Below are 14,453 nucleotides of genomic sequence, written 5' to 3' on the forward strand. Positions count from 1 at the left end.
ATTTTATTTATATAGCACATTTTCAGCAACAAGGCAGTTCAGGGTGTTTTACATGAATTAGAATAACTACAAACAAAACAACAAAGACAAAAAAAGAAAGAGAAAGGAGCACAACAAAAGCAAACTACACTTTAAAATGTTCCAAGCTTTGTGCACCAAATGTGCACCACGCTTTGTCAGTATTCTGCTAATGTCGAAAAAACACAATTTTGCAAATGCAACGTTTCCATTAAATATGAAATGGAATTAAAATCACTTGTGAATAAGCTTGTTCATGGGATAAGTCATTAAAAGTCATGGCAGCGACAGATGTAAACAGTTACATGAGACATATTTATAATTCAGTCTAGCGTTCATCATCTATCAGCCAATCAGAGGCGTCGTCTGCGTCTCATTCAGTTGTTGGAGCGACAAGCTCCGCCTACTTGGGAGCGGCTATTTATGCTGTTTTGTGAAAATTGTAGTTGATTTTACAGAAGAGCTGTGGATCCAACATGCTGGAATGACGCAACTTTTTCTGAACTGTGTGAAGCTGTGAGAGCTCTGGTGGATCCAGCTGCACTTTGAAAACATCTAAAACAAACCATCATCCTCCAATCACTTCCTTTCGTCTTCTTCGCCAGTAGTAGCAGGAAAAAAACGGGGGGGGGAAAAAAAGTGTTTTCATTGCAGTTTTGCAAAATACATGTAGATTTTGTGCTACCTGGTCTTGATCTTTACCTCGTTAAATCCCAGTAAGACACATGAAGTTAGTGGGTGTAATGAGTCCAAAACGGAAAAAAAATCCTCAGGTTTTTATTACCTTGCCAAGATGCTGTAGATGTGAGGGAGCAGCCACTTCTGTAACACTGTGTGTGTGTGTGTGTGTGTGTGTGTGTGGTTTTATTTTTGACGTTTTTCAGGTAGTAAAGTTTCAGGAGCAGATTTCTGCTCTAATTCCTGACAGCTGGGCCCCCTTTGGTCTTAGCTGCTGGTGAGTAATGAACTGTCATCGGCGAGGGACACATTGGAAGACGGTCCTCCCCTGGTCAAAGACGATAATTAGTGTTGATCACCGGCGCTGTAGGAGTAATGACTGCCTGTCTCTCTGCTGGTGTTTGTGTGTGGCTCTGCCAGCCGCTGGATCCTTTCAGCTGCACACCTTTCTGGAAACGTGTAGGGGAGGCAATTAAAGTTTATTTCTTATAAGTTTTAAGTAACGTGATGAATATTTTTGATATCACTTATGTACTATGACCACACACTACTTTGCCTGTAGTGTGTCGTGGGGTAAATTTCACAAAATTCTGGTGAAGTGCCACAAAAACAAAGAAATCTAAAAATTTTTAGTTCACAAAAATAACCTCAATCTTGAGGTGTTTTCACACCTGTTAGTCCGGTAGACTCAGTTCGATTGGGGACCAGAACTGGAACATTTGTTACGTTTTCTGTGTCAAACTAACCAAACCCAAATGGAGTGGTGACCGATTTTAACGGTCGTAGAATTTCCCTGTTGTCTTTGACTGAAGACCACGAGTCATTTCTCCCTCTAGTGCTAAACTCATGCGTTTGTTTTGGGTGTACTTACCCAGAATGCCATGCACCATTGTCCGCTTCCTGCTTTTGGAGCGGACTCTGGTCCACTTACATTCGCATATGCATTCCGACCGCACCAGAGTTCACTTCAACCAAACCAGAACTTAGGTTTTTAGGTGGACCAGAGATTGGTCCAACCAAAGTTTGACAATGCATTCACACCTCCCCAAATGAACCGGACTTTTTAGACAAACAAACTAGAGTTTGACTCAGCATGGCTGGTGTGAATGCCCCCTTAAAGACTACTGGATGCTGAATTGGGTCATCTAATAAGAGATTCCTACGATTCTCCAGCTGAGTTTGCAAGATGTGCTAAACAGCCCGTCTTTTCTGCTGATGAGGCGCATTTGCAGCCATAGGAAACCCGTCCTCGCCGTCCGCCGTTAACTGTGTAAAACCTCGACTTTTAAAATCCTCCAAAGATCCCCGAATGTTGCTGTCTGGAACCCGGAATCATTACGGCTCCGTTCTGTGAACCCGCGCAGCGACAACTCCTGCAGCAGACAAATTGGTTGCTTACTGAAACTGCCAAGTCATCCCTTTTAGAAACTGGCTCCAGTTTAAGCAGGAAAAAACAACAGTGCTGACGTCCCAGGCTTCCTTCAAGTTAGTAAAATTGGAGTTAAAAGTTTGGATTGGTGCCAATACATTTCCACTTAAACGACAGCTAAAGAGAAGGAGCTAAAAGCCTTTGCTTCCCCCGAGACGTATCATTGTGTGCATGGATTTTTATCTTCCGCCTCCTTTTCCCCCAGCAATTTGCTGCTCTGCCGTACATATGGCAACTTCCCGTTCAACTTCAGATAATGAAGGCGGTTACACACAGCTTCTACTTTCCATACATTAGCCCATATGCATCACAGCATTGACAGCTAGCGGCCTCAGCGTAACGACCTTCCTTCATCTCCAGAAGCTGGCTCTGGATGCAGATGGAATTGCTTCCAGGACGACATACGTTTCATGTGGCGCGAGTTCCCACATTATTGATTTACTTCGTCTTTCAGCTGGACTATTTTCAGCCTGGATGTTCCTGAAAGCCAGGAGTTCGGTTAGCCACACTTTTTCAAAGTGTTCTGACCCAAATTCTTGTGTCTGGTAGATTGCACTGAATGTAAAATAAAAAAAGAGGGTTATTCATACATACTCCATATCTGTATTTTTACCTCCTTTGTCTCTTTCAGCTCATACTGCCTCTGTTCATTATTCACATCTGAACTGAAATACTCTACATCTCTTCATTTCTTGCCTCACTTCAATGGCTGCACGTTATTCTGAAATCCCAGCAAAGTGCTGTGTTAGCATCTTTTGGGCTTGTAAGGTTTTATCTCAGGATACTGACGTCCTGCTAAAGTTTAAAAATGTGCATATTTGTTTAGTTGGTCACTTTCACTTGCCCATAGGTTTGATTTTATTACGTTTAGTACCTTCACAGTGATTTGGTGATGTGGTTTAATCTTTTGAATTAATGAAGAACAATCAGGTGCAGCTAATTGCTGGATAAATGACAAAACACCTGAAAATACTCCGTTTTTTAAAGAGAATATTATTATGTATTTTCCAGGACCATAGTGACATTTTATAGCATAATCAACAAAGTACCTTCAAAATGTTGTGGATGAAATGTGACTTAAATAAAACTCCTTGAAATTTGACCTCTGTTTCTTTAAGAAACTCCTACTTTTTCAAAGACTCCACCTACAGGAAGTAATCACAACATATCTCCTCTAGTTACCCTTTAACAAAATTTTTACCAGCATTGCTCTGAGAAGTGGCTCCTATAACGAGTTCACCTAAAGTACATTTCCACCAGGTGTTTGCTAATTCTTTCTGGCTAGTCTGAAGGAGCTGACTGGAGGAGTTTAAGCTCAGAAGCTTGGAAAATGCAACTCCAAGGAGGAATTTTGTGCTTGAAGGCAGGGGTAGGTCCAACCAGGTATTTTGCACAGCTGAATGGTTGCCATGGCGATTAAAGGATTTCTCAAACATGCATGAAAGAATCAAGGCAACACTCCAGGTATGTTTTTGATGAGGGAATCACATTATAACATGATGTAAAGCCACAAAGAAGTTGCATCTACATAATACTGACCATTCACGATTTCTTTCAATGGGATTGCATTGATATTTGAGCATGAAAATAATTTATACTTTGGAGTTGTTTTTCATATACAGACAATCCAGTGTACGAGTTGTCCCTGAATGCTTCTAAAAACACCATTCCCTCTGTCTCCTCAGAGGAGAAAGTTGGAAGAAAAATACAATTTTATAATTGAGGTGTTTCCATTAAATAAGAAACTGGGTTAAAATCACATGTGACAATACGTCATTAAAAAAAAACATGCCGCGCCATCACCCTCCAACTACTTCCTGTCGTCTTCTCCGTCACTTCCACCAGTAGTAACTGTAGCGATTTCAATTTTAACGGAGATGCGGCTATTGTGGTTGACTGGAAAACCTTTACTGTACTTAGTGATAACTGGGAGTTTACACTGTTTAGTTTTGGTGTCGGGTTTTAAAGTTTCTCTGCAGACTCAGTTTGAACACAGCACTGTATTCATTGGGTACATGTGTGTACAGAACCAACAGGGCTGTATGAAAACCTTCCAGTTCATAATTGTGTACCGGTAAGTTCACATGTAAAAAAAATAATAGTAATAACACGGTACTTAAAGAGCAAATAAGGAGCCAAACGAGTCAGATGAGTCAAATGACACAGAACTCTTAATTCTCATCATTAGCTATGAGGTCTGTCTCTCACAGGTAATATAAAGGAGGTATGTTGTGAAATGACATTCTAACAGGCTATTATTGTTCCTCCTTAATTTACTACCTTTCATGTTCAGACAAGTTATAGTGATTCCTTCAGCTGCGATCGGGGTAACCCTGGAGCATCATTCTTCAGTGTTCCTTCACTGCAACTTAATTACAAAGATGAGTCATTGCTCCTTCAAGAAAAATTTAAGCACATTTTTGTTTGACGCTTAATGGACTTTTTCTAATTCCAAACAAGTCGTTTTTAAAGAAACAACTCCCCCCCCCACGCCCCGCAAAAAAAATTTAGTTTAAACAAATCCTTTAATCTCCCGTGGCAACCATTCAAGGCGATGAGTTGCTCTTTCTAAGCTTCTGCCTCACAGAGCAGCCCTGCTCCCCCACTCAGCTCCTTCAGACTAGCCAGCAGCAATTAGCAAACACCTGGTGGAGCTGCGTGTCTGCTGAGCTCATAATGAGAAGTAGCTCCTGAAAGGCTGGTTAAAAACATCGTTAAAGGGTTAATAGAAGGGCGATGTTGTGATGACTTCCTGAAGGCGGAGCTTCAGAAAGAGCAGGAGTTTCTTAAAGCGACAGAGGCCCAGAAACAACTGAAGTTAATACAGTGACTAATTGTGCTATAAAATGCCACTATATGCCTGGAAAATACATACTACTGCCCCTTTTAGTAACTTTTCAATCAAATACTTTTTTATTCTTTCTTGAGTCATTTCTTGGATGAGTATTTTTTACTCACACTTGCGTAAAGCAGTGCTACCATTAGTTGAGTACGGTTGAGTCCATCCACCTCTGCAGACGGCCTTTAAATCATTACCATTTAAAAGAAACAACAGTTACACCAGTTGTATATAAAATGATTCAAAGTGAACTTTTGTGACGTTAATGTGGCAGATAGTTTTTATTTGATATTTGGTTAAATGTCTCCTGATAAAAACAATCCTTAACTGTTTTGTTTTTTTCACTAATTAGATGACATGTTAAAGCAGTTGGTAGTGCAGAAATGCATTCAGTGGTATCAGGGTGAAATAGGTGAAACCTTTTTTTTGGTCTGTCACACACACACACACACACACACACACAAAAGCGGCAGAATAAGAGCAGAGTTTGTGGTCGTAATGAGAAAATGTCAAAATATTGAAAAGGACTAAAGGTAGGAATACTTTGGCAGAACATTGTAAAATCTGTTAGCTCAAAATGTGTTCATTAAAAACACTGGAATTGTTGTGGGAATTGTTTGCTTTTTTCCCCTCACCTAAAGTAGTTACAGCAGCTTCACAGCATTTACGACTGCGCTGCCAGGCTTCTGGTGACACCTCAAAGATCGCCCAACAATTCTCCTGACGTCCCAATAAAGGACCCGTGTTTTTATTTCACCACTGCCCTGACTCCCCGGCTTTCCTTTTGAACGCCGGGTCATCGGTTCAAGTCAGGCCCTTGAAATCGGGCCGCTGGCACCGTCCCGCGTTATTAACTTTGCGGTTTGAAGCAATAATCTCTTTTTTTGCCAGGAGCTGCAACGGCAATCTTCATCTGCTGGAGTCGTGCGCCGACGTCGGTTCCTCTGATTTTTAGGACGGCGTCGAGCGTGCGCAGCAATTATTGGATGTTGGAAGCACGCAAGCTGCACCTCCAGGCCGGCGTCAGCCGTGAAGATCTGATGCAGCCGAACAGCAGGAAGCGACGGCTCCTCCAGAGCAATAATTGCTCGATCGTTTGTCTTCGAGTCAACAGCCGCATAAATGCCATGAATTAAATATTTTTCCCCTCCTCCCACCCTATTGTTTTGTTGTGTAAACTTCTCTTGTCGATTAAAACGAGGACTAATTATCTGGAATAACTCATCTGACAGCGGAATGAGAGGAGCTCACAGAAATCCGCCTGGCGACAACTGAAACAGGACCGGTTTGTCGGGCTGCCGGTGACCTCACATTATCTGAGGGTCCTCTGATTTTTTTTCCCCATGGAGCCCAACATTTGGAGGGCTTTCGCGGCTCCCTTCACGCAAGCATGTGCAGGGAAGAAATCTGGCTTCCCAACAAGAAATTAGTGGCTAGAAATCTAGTATCCGCAGCCAGGACTTGTGGTTCGGTGTGGGTTGTTGGGAGTTGTTTGGGTGTGTATCTCACCATTAGGGTGTGTATATCATAAGAAAAAAAAAGTGCATGTGTCATGATTCTTCAGTTCTATCATTTAGTTTTGTTCTGTGAAGAAAGAAAAAAGTATTTATTGAAAGACAATTAGAACATCAAATATTTTAAAGTGCGAATGTGTTTTTATTTAACCTCTTTTTAATAACACTTCCTTACTCTTTTTTTTTTTGGTCACATTTTGTCACATTGCGACTCCAGATTTCAGCGGATTTTATTGGCATTTTATGCGACAGACGCAAAATCGTGCATCTTTCCGAAATGTAAAAAACACAACAATCATCCCAAGATAATTTGTTCCAAGAGACTCCGGGCCTCTAAAGGTTAAAACATTTTTAAATTCCTGGCACTTGTGTTCAGACCCCTCTCCCCTAACACCGCAAAATACAAAGTCCTATAATGAGTAAATCAAGCCCAGCTGAGTGTAATTACTGTGAAGACCTCAGAGGCCTCGTTGAGAAAAGGCTTGAGAAAACTTGTCAGATGAGACCAAAATGTTACTTTTTAGAGCCACGTTTTACCAGGATCTCGGGTTAGTTGTTTTGATGGTTGTTTCTGTTTTACTGCACTTCACTCTGTGCTTATTCATTGTTGTTCATGTTTATTCCTTGTGTTTAGTTATTCTTTAGTCCATTAGAATTACATTTTGCCAATCTCTGCTCCCCTGTGCCTCTTTGTCTCCCTCTCCCTCAGCTTGCCTTCTGCTCTCCCCTCTCAGCTGCACCTTGTTTCCTAATTAACACCTCTACATTGTTCCAGTGATCAACCAACTAGCATTTAACCACCTGTGTCCCACTCACTCACTTCTTGCTGGTTTCTCCTGTCATGCCCTGCTATCTTGATGCACCCGGTTCCTGTTTTCTCTTGCGTTTTTTAAGTTAAGTTAATTTATTCATCTTCTGTCCATCATCAACACTTCACATCAAGACACGTTTGCTTTGGTGGAAAGATAAATGATGTCAAAAGTATGCGCAAACCTTGAAAGAACCACTAATTTAAAAAAAAAAAAAAGTATAGCTCCACCAATGTGTAAAAACAAAACGAACAATGCTTTGGTTCCATCTGCTGTGTGTAGCACCAGAATCCTTTCACTTGACTTGGACACAGGAATGCTGTTTCCATTACACATGTGAACAAAACTTTGTCGATATTCTGCTGACGTTGAAGAAACACAATTTCGCAAATGCAGTATTTCCATTAAATTTGAAACATAACTAGAATAACACATACATGAGTTTGTTCACACGGGAAGGCGTTAAAAACGTGCCGTGGTCCTCCGACTACTTCCTGTTGTCGTCTTTTTCTTCATGGTTTGCCCAGTGGCAACATCTGGTTGTTGATCATGTGACTCGTGTGATGCGAAATAAGTGTTTCTATTGACGTTTTGTGAAATGCACTAATTTCAATACGGCCAAAAGTAACCAGCCTCATCTTAGGTTCAAAACATTTATTTTGAAAAACAAGATCTTTTTTTTTTCTCAAAATTGCCGTGTTTCCATTAAGCAAATTTATTTTCAAAATGTCAAATTGTGCAATTATATGGTAAACAGAAACGCAGCCGGTGAAGAATGTTTGCTCTAAATCAGTGGAAAGGCCTGGAAATGGTTTTTGCTGCACTCCAGTAGCTCATGTAAGGGATAACGGGTAACCGTGTGTCAAGCCATGTAAACAAAACAGTGTCAGCTTCTGTGCTTAAGTTTTTATTCTGAAAGGTGGTTAATCACCAATTATTTGGCTTGCCAAGATTTAAGCAATCCAAAAGCTTGCCGGAGCATGTCACATTAGACCGGAGCTCAGCGGCTGTTTACTTTAGAGCCACCAAACTGAACCAAACTAACCTGTGGAACCGGTGAGCGGAGCGCCCTGAAAACACCACTCCCGTTCTGCAGAAAGCCCCTCGGTCCTACGACGCTCTGCCGTTGTGTTAATTATTTCTCTCCTCTGGTATTTCACACCTGACGGGGGCGAACGTGGGCACGAATCCCGCAGTCTGCAGCTGAACTGATCAGCAATTAATATCCGTCATTTCTTGTCTCCCTTTAGCCCAAGGTGTGGCCGCAGAAAGAACTGCTGCTCCGCTCTCCCACGTGTGTTGCAATAAGTTGTTTTGGCACACCTTAAATGCTGGGAAGGAATTCAGTTTGATGAGTGTTTAAGGTTGAGTGAAACCAGGTAACAGCATTACACAAGCTTCAACTACACCACTTAGCAGGAGTGTAACAACACATGTAGGGATACATGAGACAAGTCGGTACTTAATGTTCGGATCATGAGGCGAGGTTTTCACACATTATGCAGTCGGTGACCATACTCTTAAATATCCTGTAGAAGGAATCCAAAACTATTAATCATTTTTGTTTTATTTGCAGCTGTTTTGGAGCAGAACACCAGAATAGAAATTATTATTAGATACGGCACTGACCCTTAGCCACGCGAGGCGACGTGACGTGACGGACGTGACGGACGTCAGAAGTTAGGGACTGGAGTATTGACTGTGATTGTTTTCCCCAAGTTGTTTTTGCCAGCATAGCCATGGCTTCTACTTCTACAAGTCCAGCTTATTTATGTTTGGAAGCATCACGCCTAGTTCGGGCTCAAACACGGTAGCATTTATAAAAATTGGAAACGGCTAGCTTAGAAACCCTCCTGCCGTGTTTGTTGATCTGATCCAGTCTCAGACTTCACCTGAATTTACGGCAGGCACAGACTCGTGCTACTATTTGATAAATAACGTTTCCCTTTACACCGGAACAAACTTAAACACAGTCCTTTGGTAAGCTAACTGTAGCGTCGCACTTTGAGCTCACGTCACAGCAGATAAACAATTGTTTACATGAAGTAACTCGGGGGACCATTAAGAGGAGCCTGTGGACAGATTGAGAAAGACTACTCTAAAGCAAGTACTGGTCAACCTCACACCGTTACTTAATGGACCTGTTCTAGTTATTCATTCAAATTGAGGCTGTCGTCTCTGTCGACTCCGTTTCCTTCTGGTAATTGAAAATGTGCTTTTCAGAGAACTCTTCTCTGGACAGCCAGAGATGGAATCGATGGAGCCAAAGATTGTGCTGTTAGTTCAGCAAAAGCTTTAGCTGTGAGGTCAGCCACAGATAAATCTTCCCCAACCAGGTTATATTTTTCTTTGGCTGAACTCTCATACTTGAGATTGGGTTGTACCTTCGTCTTTGTACAGCCACTAATATTGCTTTGACTGTGGACAGTCTGACTTACAGAACAAACCTCCCCAGCCGGGTCAGTTTGTTCACAGACAGTTTGATTCTTAGTACCGACTTGTGAATTCTCAGTCACGACAAAGTCTGTGGTCCCACAGACATCCGACACTTGTTTAGATCAAACCTACATACGAGACAGTGGTCCTCGGTACTGTCTCGTATAGTGTTAGTCAGGTCAGAGTCTGTGGTCCCACAGACGTCGGTTGCCTTTTCAGAACAAACCTCCCCAGCTGGTCGGTTTGTTCTTTAGTTTCAGATGAAAATCCTTTCCAAAACAAATTGCTCTCATCATCCTGACAGCCACCTTCATCAGAATCCTTCCCAGGAAAGTAGCGGTCACATACTTTCTTCAAACCTGTGGTCACCGCGTGTCCAAGGCCGAAACCAAGCGGGAGAAAAAAGGGGACGAGCGCCTTCAAAATACTGAACATCCTTAAGATACACAACGCTGACTCTCCAAGAACCGCCTGGATCCTTACTGATGCACTGAGATTCAGGCATTCAGGCATCAGAACTTCTTTGATCTATTGTGCTCATCAGTGAGCTCCCTGTACTTCTGCGGAGGTACAGCACCTGCTGGTGTCAGTACATCCTCTTCTGACGCTCTTATCAAAATATTCAACGATCCATAGCTTCTGATCGTTGCTATGGAAACGATCAGATCAGTTCTGCATGGCTCAAACTGAAATAACGACTAAATATTTAAATAATAAGTAATATATTTTTTTAACATGAGGAGATTAACAATAGATTTGCGTATGATTGAATTTTTTCATTTGTGGTTTTCAATACCTGCTGCATTTATCCACTATTATTTTTAATAATGTACAGATGTCTAGATACTGACCAGTTTTTTTCATACATGGTAGGCTACCTGATGTTTTCTCAATGGTTGCTGATGATTAGATGCGTACCTTCTCCACTAAGCAACATTTGATTGCATTTTACAAATTCTGCTTGCTTATGAACATTAATCTTCTTACCTTATAAAAAGCGTTTGCTGCTAATTGGCGAAGTAAACAAGAGTTTTCCGGCCCTTACAACTGACTGCTTCTATCTATCACTAGCTGAACGGGTAGCAGTGTTTCCATTGCAGATTGGCGAAATAATCCAACTTTGATTCGGCCAAAATAATTCAATAAATGTCAAATTGCACAATTACATGATCAATGGAAACACAGATGGTGTTACGCTAGAAGGTGAACATCTTCCCAAGATTCAAGGCCTTTGCGGCGTCTTAGATAAAGTTAAACTTTGTGTTGAACTTTATCAGCCTCATTATTGTACTCCCCACAGGAGGACCATGTTTAACGGTGGACATCGTGTGTTCAGGGTTGTGTGCCTTGCTAATTTGCCTCCACACAAACTAGGAAGTTTAATTCTGGTCTCATCTGACCAGAGCATGCATTATTTTACACGTTTCTGTGAGGTTCACATTATGCAGTAGGATATGTCTCATCAACCAATTAAATTACTGGCAGTATTGTGTGAAAGGCTTGTGGCAGCACAGCTTCAGTATGCTTTCAGGGCTTATCGTCAGAGGAGGAACAACTTCCTCGTTCTGTGGCTTTCAGTTGTAGGATGAGTTGTGACAAGATTATCAACTGACATGAACGCAGGTTTTGTCTGTTTTGTGTTTATGGTGCATAATCGTGGCTGAACACACTGCAGTCCATCAAAAAAATGAAAATGATAGTATGAGCTAACAGTAAAGAGATGGTGGCAAGAATGTGTTGTCATACAAAGTCAAATAAAGCAAGAAAATATGAGGTGTTGGAGATTGTATGAACAGCTTGCTAAAATGTCTGAATGTAGCTGAAGCTGCGATATTGTTTTAGATGAGGTCGTTATAATCCGATACTTGTTTTCTGGCTGATATCAGTCCGATTTCTGGTATCAATATCGGCCCGGGACAACAATAATTACAAATACGTTGCAGTTTATTGTATAATCAAGACAAAATGTAGGAAAAAAATCAATTTGTGTGAATACTTCTGCAAGGCACTGTATTAAATAGTTGGTTTTTTTCTTCTAGACTACAAGATGAATCGTCTGGACTCGAATAAAACAAAAACACTGGAATCTCTGATCTGTAATTGGGGTTTCAAAAACAGATGCTTTGTCGAGACATTTTAAGTGAAATGTTTTATTGAAAGAGCACGCCCAGCTTGAGCAAATTATAACTAAATAAAGGCAAAGATGGGAAGAGGCAGGCCGAAATGGAGAGACACTTGTGAGGCAGATTGGAGTTCGTCTTTGAACAACAGTAGTCAAGCAGGACCCGCTAAATCCCCCAGGATTCAAACGTAATACCACTTCGGCTTTGAAGATGGTCGGCCCGACGGACTTTAACGCCCCGTCTTCAAAGTTGCTTTTTGTTTTACACATGCTGTGGCGGACAGAACGGAGAGAAGAGGCTGCGCCGAGCGCTCAGCTACGCACTTGTGAAAACACACAGACCCGGGTGCCAGTGATCTCACTCTGGGGGTTTTTTTCAGTCGGGGTCTGGATGAGACTGAGGCAGAGATAGATAGGAGTGAGAGTGAAAATGAGGGAGTTGATATTGAAGAAGATTATGGTCCGGGGCTTAGCGGACCATCGAAAGTAAGACCCGGCGCCTTTAGAGGTTTAGGTGTGGAGTATGGAAATCCTGTCCAAACAGACTATCGTGAGAATGGAAGGCCCAGCTCTAAAAGAGAGAGAAATGAGGATATAAGATCAATTTAGTTCAAATTGAGTAAAACTCCCCGGAATGGGTAATGCAGTTTAAACCAGAACAGCACACTGAAACACACCAACATCTTCATTCGCTTGGTCAAACACGTAAAAATAACTTTAATTTGTTCAGTCAGTGCAATTAGGAGTGAAACAAGTTGTGTTAAATAAATAATAAACTGAAACGTTATTCAGTTTATTATACGTTGGTCAACCTATTGTTGTTTTATTTAGAAAAAAATAAACTGCAACAAATCTTTCAAATGTTTCAGGAATTGCAATTATGAATTCTAAATATAATGTAAATTAATAATAAAACATGATGCTGCTGGAGTGCAAAACATAGAATTAGGTTGAATGAATGGATCTGCTCTTACGGATCGTGCACATCGACACCAATACCCAATCAAGACGTTTTTTTCCCAATATCGGTAACGATTCAGATATTAATACCAGATCGGTGCATCTCCAGTTTTTACTTGGGTGTTTGCTGACAGCTGTAAACAGGAGTAGGAACAAAGAAAGGGTTAGGTACCATGTAACTGATACAAATGGAAAGCCTTTATACCTTTTCTTAACAGGACTTTGATTTTAACATTTGTCTGTATTAAAAAAATAAATAAATAAAAAATGGTGTGTCCCGTGGTGTTTCAAATCAGGTTTATATTAATACCAGCTTCGTTTATTTGAGCGTTAGATGTGTGCGGAGGCATATTTTAATGCAGCTGTTCACTGCTCTTCCTTCCAAACAGTCGTAGTCTGTCCGAAGAGGGTCTTCAGACAGGCTGCAGCAGCTAAAAAGTGTTTGTCAAAAGCCTGATTGTTGTACAGTCTAAAGAAAAACAAAGGCTTTCAAATCAAGCCTTTTCGCTCAGTTTCTCAAATCCTTCAAAGAATCCTTTCAAATCCTTCGTTTGCCCAGAAGTGCTCGCAAAGCTCTTTCTACTGCTGTGTGTTATTTGTGGTCTTCTATTTTGGATGCAGTCTATTTAAATGGGGGGGGTGCGCACGTGTGTGTTTGCCATTGCCCACACAGAAACACTCAGGTTACTATGCTGCCATAATTATGCTCCCTTACTTTTAGCTGTCATAACACAAAATGTTTTGGCTCCAGGAGGACAGCAGAGGTGGTCACACTGAACAAAACCGCTAAGCAGACGCAGCGAAGCCGTGTTTAACCGGAGCAGCTGGCCGGGGCTACAGTATGCCACCGCTGACAGCAGGAAGGAGCATGAAATAGACTACCATAAACTCTGGAGAGACAATAAAAAGAGAAGCGGCGAGGAGATAAATATATTGATATATAAGCTGCATGTGGAGAGGCAGGGGAAGAAAAAGGAGACTTGACTTTGAACTCGCCCTCAAAGAACGCTTTTGAACATTGTTTATCACTTTTTAGATGTCCAACGGCAGACGGGCAGACATCGGCGGCAAAAAAATAAAAATCCCCCCGAAAGGCAGCGAGACATAAAAATCAGGCAGAGAGGAGACACACGGTCAGAATGAGAAACAGACAGCGGCGAAAGGATGCTGCTAACTGGAGCTAACGGAAGCTGGCACGGCACTAGTTCCCTTCAAGCCGTATCCTGTTGTCTGTGCTCCATCAGGCAGAGTCCACTGAGGTGTTGTTACTTTGTCAGGGCAGATTCCCGCCTGTTAGTTGATGTTAGGTGATGCTGAAAACATGCTAGCCGTGTCCCAGCTTCTACTCAGCAGAGCCGCGCTATCTGTGGGCAAGCAAAAATGTGTATTAACCCACAAAAAATTTAAATGAAGCGTCAGTTTGCATCTCTAGATTGAAATTCAAAACAATTCAACAGCTTCCACATTACAGCAAGGGAAAAAGTAATTAGCCTGAATGTTGGAAGCATTTTAGCATTCCATTTCTTCTTGTTGAATAAAATTGCGCCTGCTTTCTACTGGGATTTTGCTGTTGACTTTTACAAAAAAGTATTCCTTCCCTTATGAAAAGCTTACAGGTCACTGAACAAACTATCATCATGCTGTTTAT

Source organism: Xiphophorus couchianus, chromosome 19, assembly GCF_001444195.1.
Source record: "Xiphophorus couchianus chromosome 19, X_couchianus-1.0, whole genome shotgun sequence".
NCBI classification, from domain to species: Eukaryota; Metazoa; Chordata; class Actinopteri; order Cyprinodontiformes; family Poeciliidae; genus Xiphophorus; species Xiphophorus couchianus.